This window comes from Adiantum capillus-veneris, chromosome 26 (genome assembly GCF_014529385.1).
Source record: "Adiantum capillus-veneris isolate H3 chromosome 26, ASM1452938v2, whole genome shotgun sequence".
Lineage (NCBI taxonomy): Eukaryota > Viridiplantae > Streptophyta > Polypodiopsida > Polypodiales > Pteridaceae > Adiantum > Adiantum capillus-veneris.
This window is the reverse complement of record NC_140956.1, coordinates 63,601,244-63,612,833: the sequence shown is the minus strand read 5'-3', so window position 1 is coordinate 63,612,833 and position 11,590 is coordinate 63,601,244.

Below are 11,590 nucleotides of genomic sequence, written 5' to 3'. Positions count from 1 at the left end.
AGAATAATCAATTCATGTATCACTATATTAGAATGTTCATTGCTATACACTATGTGAACTAGCCATTTCAGTACTGCACTATATATTAGTAGAAAAATGATAATGTAGTGGACAATATTATTATTTGAGTGTAGACAAATACATATGTAGAGAACTATATAAAGCAGTGAAGTACACTATATATCTATATGGTGCTTTTTAAATCTATATACTGATATATAGCAATATATAGACATTTATTGCTACATATATGGTGCTATATAAGCATACATCAATATAGTGCAAAGAATTATATTGATATATATTTTCCATGTGGCATTATATAGCTCTATAGTGTCTGGTTCAATACACAACCATACTGTTATACTCCAGTATAGATTTATATAGTGCATACAACTTTGTAGTGTAAATAACTATACACTACCATATACCACTATATAGCACATAAAACTATATTCCACCATATAAGTATATAGTATCTCATAGTTTACTAAATAACACTACATAGCACATAGAGTTAAATAGCTACATTATATTACAAATATGTAGGACACTTTATTAGTATTTTGTACTATGTGAAGTACTTAATGTGTAGCTATATAGTGTATTGTGTAGATGGCTAAAAGCATGGTTTGGTGGTACAATATGCACTGTCAAGGACACTACTTTTTCTTGGGTAGAAAATTAGCATTTTTTGGGGAAGTCTTTTTTATCCACTTTATTGGGAAATTCATTTTTATCTTTTTTTTGGGGAATTCTTTTATGTAAAAAAAATGTTTGGTTTGTATCAGCATAGATCTATGTAATGATTATAGATGAGTCTCTCTCTCTCTCTCTCTCTCTCTCTCTCTCTCTCTTCCTATCTTTCTTCCTCGTCCACAACATAGCCGATTATGTAGTTGTAGCTCTTTAACTCGCTACACTACCCACACTCTTGCCAGCATGGAATTCACAGATTGACCAGAGAATACAAATGGTTATCCTAGCATGCAGAATATGCAGGGCTACGTAAAGATGGATAATCCTCAAGGCATGGAATTCACAACTACTTCTCTTGTCATGGTGAATGAGCAAGGTTGTCCAAACAGGGATTGGACTACTGTGCAAGGCTTCCTAAACAGGGATTGGACTATGGAGCACAATGCAAGTGTTCACAGCATGGACACCTCTTCTATGCGCGAGTATAGGGCTGCTAAGAAATGAGAATAAAGGAGGAAAGAAAAAGAAAGCAGTAGGTTGCAAGGTCCATCTTTAATGGATGAAGCCAAATCAAGAAAGAAGATTTGTTCAGCTAAGGCAAAGTTTTGGCGCACACAGACACTAGGGCTTACAAGAAGTATCCAAACAGAGTTATTCCATCAACACTTGCTCCATCCTACTTTTAAGAATCTGCAAACATCAACAGCTAATTTTGAAAGCACTCTTCTATCTAACGTGTGTAACACTCTCAGCCAGCTCAAGGTGCCCCGCTCAACAGATGAGCTCTTCTTTGACGATGGTAATGAATAATATTGATGGCACAACACAAATGAACCATACAAGGATAGCAGGTATTTTGAGTGTTCATTGGAGAAACATTGCTGCAGCCAGTTATCGTCTTGAGATTAAAGATGATGAGGAAGTTTTTCCATTGTGTGCATGTCAAAGATAATTGCCTCAAGGTAACATTGTCACAGGTGCAGTAAGAGATATAGTTTATGTCTTTTGGAGCTCAGAGACTCTAGTTTCACCCAACAAAAAGGATATATCACTATAAGAGGTTGTGTGCTCTTGTGACGCTGTTAGCGACGGAAATACACTGGGTTTTTATAACCCCCGGCGTCGCTAAAACCGTCGCTAATAGTGTCGCTACGAGAGCGTCGCTATAGGCATCGCTATAAGCGTCGCTATAAGCGTCGCTATATAGAGACGCTCATAGTGACGGTCATAGCGACGGTTATAGCGACATTTACACAGAAGTCTATAGCGACGCTCATAGCAACGCTACAGAGCCATAAATAGCGACGGTTATAGCGATGCCCGAGAAAAAATTTTTTGGTGACATGATTCACTTTTTAAAAAAAGTGCAAGGGTAGATAATAGACCCAAAATAGTCACCCACAAGACGCATTGTTTGCAAAATTGACAAGCGTAAAATTGACAATTGTACACATCATAGGTAAAATGAATTGATTGGCAAATGTAATAATGACAATTGTACAACATCATAGGCATAAAGAATTGATTGGCAAAATGAACTGCGGTGACAAATGTAATAATACACATGGTTCAAAAAGACGTATAAAATCCGTCTCATGATACATAAGCTATGAGAAACCCTAAACTAATGCTATCTAGCTACGGCTAAACTGACATCGTCTAGTCAGACGTCTCATCGCGTCCAAGCGTCATATCTGTCGGATTCTGCAAAAAAAGACAATAAGACAGCTTTCAGTAAGTATAAACATATAACGACATTTATAAAACAATACAAAAAATAGAAAAGAGTAAACCCTAATACTAACCATGCCGCCGCGAGAACTGAGAATGTCCATCAGGGCGTTTAAGCCCTTCCTACCTGCGTACTCGCGCTCGTACGGTGTGGGATCACGTCCTGTCATCGACCACTGTCAAAACATACAAAGATTTCATTATGTTAGAATTAAAAAACTCATAAACCCTAAACTATCGAACATAAAGAGCAATGCGAAAACACTTACAAAATCGGCCTCAAATGATGCCCATCCACCGCTCCCCAAGTGGTGCGAGCTCCCTGCCTCTACTCGCGCTCTGGCTACATCCTTTTGTTGCTTCCACTTGTCGGGATTCTCGCGCGCTGCTTTCTTCGCATTCTTCCAATCTTCTTTGGCTAGCCAATCTGGCCTGTTCCACCCATGCTTGATTGATTTTTGCACTTCGAAACGCTTGTGTTTGCAGTATTCGCGCATTCGAATCTTCATCAGGTCTTTATTGAAGCGTTGATCCCGTGTTGGAACGGGAAACTCATCATGAAGTATGCTGATGACTCTCTTTTTTAAATCACTTGGTACATCACTCCATTTGTTTAGTATGTAGTGTCTAAACAGCTGAGAGCAAAAACCACGCATGCGCGAGATCACCTTCTTGCCGTCATCATCCATGATGATGCCGCCACTGAAGTCAACGGAGTAAGGCAAGCCCTCTGGCCGGTGACGCGTGAACCTGGGTGTCTCGACAGGGGTCTATAGCGGCGTGTCGATGGGGGTAAGGACGTCAGGTGTCTCCACCGGCATCTGGGCCCCGAAGCAAGGAGTGTCGAGTGGGGTGGCTCCTGGCGGAGTAGGTAGAGGTGTGTAGCTGCTAGGAACAGTCAGCCGCGCAAAACCTGGCGTAGATGGCGATGTTGTGTCTGGTGTGGGGGCGGGCAAACAAAGAGGCGGTGTGGAGGCATCGGCGGCGGAATCCCCACAACAACCTCCACCACTAGAGATCCGGTGTCTAGACGAGTGTGAAGATCATCTCGTCGACGCCGAAGCTTCGGAGCACGCCGAATGCTCCGAAAGAGAGGGAGATGCGGATGGAGTAGGAACGCGCGATGATGCGCCAGAGCGATGACGCTCCACGTACCACTGTCTCTGCTGCAGTGACAAAGAAGAAAGAAACTCCTCATCATCCATACCTGCATTAAACACACGAATATTTAAACTTAATATTGAATGAATAGAGTAGACAATGACGCAAAGACCATTAAATACAATGACGTAATGACGCAATGAATTGAGTGATAGAAGAGGCAAGTCGAAAACTCAGAATTTTCAATCAAAAGATGTGAGCGCAAGTAGAAAAGAGCGTTATACACCATGGAAGGTACTTAGAGAGCCAGAGCTTTTACAACACGGAGCAAAATTGTTCAAATACAATATTTGTGGCTTTAAGAGATCTCTCTCTCATCCTCACATAACTCAGTATAACTTCCTATATCTATATAGAGCTCTCCGTTTAAACACATATCCTCTGTTTCATTTTGTAGCTCCTCTGCATGCACCCCATATAGAGTAGTAGCATCTTGATGCTCGTCTGGCACCACCGCAGCGGCTTCTGATTGAGCATCTTCTCTGATCTCCTCCATTGATGCCATTGTGATTGGCACATGGTAGCCTTCATACGTCCTTGCACTACGAGAGGCTACCTCTATGACGTACCACCAGTTTGATGTAGACTTTGTAGGATGAAATATTACCTGCTAGAGCCACATAACTTACATGAGAGCTTTCAAGCACATAACTTGTAAAAGGGGGATGTTAACTATTTACATACTTACTTGTTCACAATGCTCGGGTAGTACGAAAGTGTCTCTTAGGTCAGTCCATTTCTTAGTAGAATCCACCTCAAGAAAACCAGACTCTCCTCTACGCACAGTAGCGTTGCGACCCTCCATGATTATCTTGAACCATTGCACATCGAACAAGTCGACAAAAAATCCTCTGTAATCAATCCTCAAAATCTCTTGTAGCGTGCCGAGGTAAGTGAGTTCCGCCACCACAGGATCTGCATCAGAGGAACGTCGTCGACTAGACTGTTCAAATTTTGCCATGATTCCACAATCTTGAGTAAAACGCTTTTTGTCGATCCGTTCCACCCTAAAATGTCGACCTTTACACCATGCTGCTGTGTATGACTTATACTACAACGAACAAAGATTATGAGTGGCCGTTCAAACGTTTAGAAATAAAGTCACTAGCTAGTCGTACATTGCAAACTTACCTTGGCCGCGCAACCCCGAGAGTACTCCCACTCTTCCTCAGTCACTTCGTCACCGCATTGTTGTGCGCTTTTCAATTGGTTGTGCAACCATCTTAAGCTCATGAATGTTGGTAGGCTCTCCAGAACCGTCGGATAGTGCATCGGTGGTCGTCTTCCCTGTCTCCACTCGATTCGTGCCCGTTGTTGCTCTTGCTTTGCATCCTCATATTTTGAAATCCACTTTTGCATCACTGGATTGTGAAGCATGCAAAATCGGTTGATTTTAGCCTCTAGATCTTTCGTCATCTTCTTCTCAACACCGAGATTGCACATGACAATCCCAGATATGCGCTCATCATCTATGGTTCGCCATAGCGTGTCCCGGGCTTTATCAAATCCGTCTAGCCACTCTCCAATGTACACTAGGGACTCTGATACCAACCAACCTTCTGCCATGCTACCCTTCGGACGTGCCTTTTGACGCACATATCCCTTAAGCGTTTTCATGAAACGTTCTAAGAAGAACATCCATCTGGAATGAATTGTGCCAGCTATTTCCACCTCATCAACTATGTGAACAAGAAGATGCACCTGAATGGTTAGCATGGTAGCTGGAAAATGTTTCTCAAACATGCACACAAGCTCCGCAGCATTTAGTTTGGCGAATGGTATGGAGTCTACGTTGATCTCCTTTTGTGAGATCCATTGCACCAGCTTTGCAAGTTTGTAGATTGTGTTATGGATGTCGAGAGACAAACATCCCTCAATGGCAACCGATAAAATAAACTGTAAAGTATGTGCAACAATGATATTAAAGTCCACATTTTATGCAATGATATTAAAGTCCACTATGAACGTACCTGACACATTTTATGCCCAAAGATCGAATGGTCTCTTTTACTTTGCGTTCTTGGGCTCCTGTGAAAATCCATGGTGCTTTAGGGAGTTTTATCGATCCATCAGACGCTGTTTGCGGCCAATATTGCTCCATACGATCCACATTTCTAAGGTCAACTCTGGCTCCCAAAGTATCTTTCTTGCCGGTCAGATGGTCCCATAGTAGATTACCCACATTCTTGAATATGTGCATTGGATCGAGCAAGTGATTGATCATGAGTCAGGGCCAGTATGGTAACTCGTACCATAGAGATAGTCTCTTCATCCTCGGAGGCAATCCGTCATCGCACATCTCCTTCTGATCTAACCATGCTTGTGCAGACATCCTTGGTGGCTCTCTTCCCAAAAAGCCATCGCGTAACACATGATTCTCTGGAAGATACGCTTGATGACCTTCGTAGATTTTCTTCTTCAGTGAGGGCGCCCTACGTGCATTCAGTCTAGGTCCACATGTGACACATGCTCTGTATCCGCTTGTTTGAAGCCCTGCAGGTATACACATGATAATAGATCAACTATGGGAAAAAACAATATTTACAGTGTCTGAGTGAGGAGTGTCAATAGATCACCTGAGCATTCTGTTAGCCCGAGATAGTCATGCATGGTCCACATTAGAATGCCTCTGATCAAAGCATTCCGTCGTCCTGTGTGTCGGCTCATATCCACCACCTCTATGCCAATCCACAATTGTTGTAGCTCTTCCAATAGTGGACGAAGATACACATCCATATCCTCCACTTTATATCGCCCTGGCACAATCAAGCTTAGCCATAGGTACCCCTTCTTCGTAGTCAACCACGGGGGAATGTTGTAGTTGACGATGACAACGGGCCATACACTGTAAGATGTTGATCTTTGACCAAATGGATTTACACCATCCATAGCCAGGCCTAAGCGCAAATTTCGAGCTTCCCTGGCAAAATCCGACCATGTTCCATCTATATGTTTCCAGGCTACGCAATCTGCAGGAATTCGTAGCACACCATCCGAAGATTTATTCTCCTCATGCCATGATGCTAGGGCGGCCATGGACTTACATTCGAAGAAATGCTTGATGCGAGGAAGCAGAGGAAAATGTCGCAAAACCTTTTGTAGAATTTTTGTCCCGTGGAGATCTACTCGATATCTTTCGGAATCACATTTCGGACACTTCTCCATGTCTATGTATTCCCCTCTGAAAAGAATGCAGTCATTAGGACAAGCGTGGATAGAATTGTAATCCATCCCCAAGTTTCGCAAAATCTTTCTTGCTTCATCTCGGGAATCTGGCATCACATTGTCAGCTGGTAGTATGTGCTCTTTAAGCAATCTACACAACATAAAAATACGATACAGTCGTGTAAAAATCTATTAGATCATTATACATTTAGAGTTTTATTAAAGTAAACTAATTGTAATAGATCACCTGAAAAGCGCTGTGACGCTAGTGTCACTCCATCCAAACTTTGTCTGCATGTTGAGAAGAACCAGGAGTGCTTTCAATCTAGACATACGTGCTCCATTATACAATGGCGTCTCGGCTTCACTTTTCATATCATCATAGATAAGCCTTTCTGAATCCATGATCGTCTTGATCATTTCATCAATCTCGGGCTCAAACATTTCCTCGTTGGGAATGTGCTCTGCATGATCATCCCCCGAGCTGTCAGAGGCTACATCTTGTGGCCTCACATATGCTGCTTGACCAAAGCGCCTGCGAACACGTCTATTGGGTTGCAAGATTGCTGCTTGTTGGCCAGCGTCAGAGTCCGACGAGTTATAATTGGCAACAACTCGATCTATAATAGATGGATCGAACTCGCCAAATTCGCGAACGTGCTGCAAAGAAACACGTCTTGTCCGTCGCACAGAATGCTTGTATTGATTACAAGGACATAAGACCCTCGTTGAGAGATAGGTGTTTCGGTTGGACGGTCCCACATCCTCGTCACTACTCATAATGAGGATAAAAATCTTATAACCTGGACAACAAATTTAATATTCTATTGGCATTCATCGTCTTATCTCTCTCTCTCTCTCTCTCTCTCTCTCTACCTCACATTCTCTAGTCATGTCCAATCCCCGCACACCTCGGTCTAGAGGTGCACGAAGATCAGAACCACCGGGTTATAATCTCGTCTTTATTGGTCAATACCTATATTTGTGGGTACAAGAAATCTACAGACCCACGTCTACATGATACTGCATGTAGTGGACAAAACCCCTTTGCCTCTTCTCTAGCTGTAGCACTTCACAGCATCTTAACATCTTTTCACAGTACATCTTTTCACAGTACATCTTTTCACTGTTCGTCTAACTCTAAACCCTAAACCGAAAGTAATTCTTGCGTGGACTCGATCTAACGTAAATAAGCGTAAATCTAAATAAACGTAAATCTAACTAAAAATAAACCTAAATCTAATTTAACGTAAGTCTACATCTAACCTAATCTTTAACGTCTTTTAGGATAGTTTCCTACGACGTTAAAACTCTCTTCTTCTTGTGTGTGTGTGTGTGTGTGTGTGGGTAAACCTAAATAAACCTAAGTCTAATCTAATATAACATAAATCTAAATCTAACGTAAATTATGCTATATTAAAAACAAAGAACTAAACTAACAGGGATTATAAGAACCTTAAAACTGATTTAACACATAATTTTTCACATAACTCGGCAAGAGTTGGCATTCTCATCACTAAAGATATGAGAGTTAACTTCCGACGGTGACGCTGCCTCATCTCCATCCACATCTGACGACAGCAATTGGCCCTTTGGACCGTTCTTGCTCTTGTTACTAACTTTGAAGTTGTTGTTGAATGACTAGAGGTTGTCTAGATGGTCATTTTCGGGGATGTAGTGACTCTTGCCGCCCTGAAGATCCACCTTCTTCCCTATCTTCTGAAGACATTTCACCAGTACTTTTGGATCGACGGATCCCACCATGAGTGAAGGCAGCAATACCCTATATTCCATTGAGGGCTTTCTTCACCCGCTTCATGCAGGCATCGCAGTCTATGGGGACCTAAATCTAATCTAATATAACGTAAATCTAAATCTAGCGTAAATAAACGTAAATCTAACTAAAAATAAACCTAAATCTAATCTAATTTAACTTAAATAAACCTAAATCTAATTTAACGTAAGCCTACATCTAACCTAATCTTTAACGTCTTTTAGGATAGTTTCCTACGACGTTATAACTCTCTTCTTCTTGTGTGTGTGCGCGTGTGTGGATGTGTGTGCCAATAAAAAGAGATAAATGGTATAACCTTTCTATCACCCATGCCAAGTATGATAGATTGGTTATGCCATTTCCCTCTTGAATAATAGGTCTTGAGTTCAACTCCTTGTCAACTAGATCTTTAGGTCTTTTAATTTTAATTAGTTTCCTACGACGTCAAATTAGTTTCTCTCTCAATGTGTGTGCGTTTTTTTGTTTATGCATGTTTTCTCTCTCTTTTCCTCTCTCAATGTGTGCGTTTTTTGTTTATGCATGTTCTCTCTCTCTTTTCCTCTCTCAATGTGTGCGTTTTTTGTTCATGCATGCTCTCTCTCTCTTTTCCTCTCTCAATGTGTGTGTGCATTCTTTGTTTATGTATGTGTGTGTGCGTTTTTGTTTATGTTTGTACTCTTTCTCTCTCTCTCTCTCTCTCTCTCTCTCTCTCTCTCTCTCTCTCTCTCTCTCAAAAACACTATGTGTGTGTGTGTGTGTGTGTTTGTGAGAGAGAGAGAGAGAGAGAGGGAGAGAGAAAGAGGGGAAGGGAACATGAGAGTGAGGAGAGGGAAGGAGCATACCTGGCTCTCCTTCCTCTCCTCGTGTGTGTGTGTGTGTGTGTGTGGAGAAGAAAGAGAGAGAGAGAGAGAGGGAGAGCGTTACATGCTGATTGCTTGAGGGCGTCGAAAAACTCAGATCTGAGATCTGAGTTTTTGGGCGCTCTCTGTTATTTTTTTAGCCCAGCCGGCGTCGCTATGAGCGTCGCAAATTTACTTGTAAGTTTGCGACGCTCATAGCGACGCGAGGAATTTTTTTTTTGAGCGTCGCTAATATGAATAACGTCTTGTAGTGTATGTCGGAAGAGGATTGGAAGAAAAAGTGTTATCAATGTTGAGATGTAGAGAGAAAGAGAGAGAGACGAGACAAGAGACACACCATATACGCTCCCAAAGACTGATTCATATTGAGGACAAGATACAAATATATAGGTAAGACCAAGTTGAGTAAAGTGAGCCATATATAGCTCCAACACCCCCACTCAAACAAAGGTCTCTAGCTTTGGATGAAAAAACCCTTGGGGAGTTCAAGGGAAAAACCCAAGCCCCTATACAATGTGAAAATATGAACCAGCGATGATGATGTGAAAGTGAATTGTGCATCTATGTACAAATATTCAAGTGACTTAGAGATCACAATGTGCAAATGTGGAGTGTGCATAGTGCATGGTACCTAAAAGATTACAATGTCATATGTACAAAGCTATTACAATAGCAAAGAAGCTAATCTAGAAAGAGTGAGGTCGAAGCAACTCCAAGCTCCGAGCGCAAGAGGATGAAACGTGACTCGTTGAGGCCTTTGGTCAAAATGTCTGTAATCATCTGGTCACTTGGACAGTGTTCAACCATAATGGTTCCTTTGCGTACTTCATACCTGACATAATGATAATGGACAGTAATGTGCTTTGACTTATTATGTTGAGCATAGTCTTTTGCAAGACTAATAGCACTTTGGTTGTCACACCGCAAGGGTGTGCTAGAAAGAGGAGAGTGACTAATATCAACCAGCATTTGTCGAAGCCAAATCAACTCACGAGCTGCAAGTGATGCCGCAACATATTCTGACTCAGTCGTAGAAACTCCAACACAACGTTGTTTCTTGCTAGTCCAAGAAACAAGACAACCATTTATAAAGAAGCAATTTCCACTAGTAGATCGCATAGATAAATGTGAGCTTGCCCAGTCTGCATCTGTGTAACCCAAAAGAGAAAGAGATTGCATAGAATCCGATGTGAGTTGTCGTTGATAGACTAAACCAAAATCTGTAGTGCCTTTCAAGTATTTCAACACATGCTTTGCAGCATACCAATGCTTAAGAGAAGGACATGCAAGATGTTGTCCAAGATAATTAGAAGCAAACAGAATATCAGGATGAGTATTCATGCCGACAAATTGAAGACATCCAATCAAGTTAGCATAAGGTTGATTTGTGACAAGTTGACCGCCATTGTCAGAAGTGTTCTTCGTAGAGCTCGCAAGACAAGGTGTGTTGGCTGAATGTGCAGATTCCATACCAAATTTTTGAATAGTATCTACAATAAACTTTGACTGTTGAAGGAATAAAATACCTTTTGTACGGTTCCGTTGGATTTGAATGCCAAGACACGAGTGAATCTCTCCAAGATCCACCATATCAAATGCAGAAGACAATAACTTTTTCACTTGCTGAAGAAATCCCAAATCATTGGAAACAAGGACGGTATCATCCACATAAAGAGCAAGAATCACAAAACTGCTACCTTGGCGTTTTATGTATAAGTTGGGGTCTGACGAGCAAGAGATGAATCCTTTAGAGGTGAGAAAAATATCAAATTTTGTATACCAGGCTCGCGAAGCTTGTTTGAGACCATATAGTGTCTTATGGAGTTGAGCAACAAGGTCTTCTTTACCGGGAATAACAAACCCTTCTGGTTGTTCCATATAAATTTCCTCTTCCAAGTCACCATTACGAAAAGCAGTTCGCACATCCATTTGATGAGCTTCTAAATCAAATTGAACAGCAAATGCCAATAAAACTCGAACACTTGTAATGCGAACAACTGGTGAAAAAGTCTCTTGATAATCAACACCAGTTACTTGGGAATAACCTTTTGCAACTAAACGCGCCTTGAACTTGTCAAAAGATCCATCTGCTTTTACTTTTGTCTTATACACCCACTTACATTTAATAGCTGTACGACCAGGAGGTAATTCAGTTAGTATCCATGTACCTTTAGAGATAAGAGAATCGTACTCTGCTTCC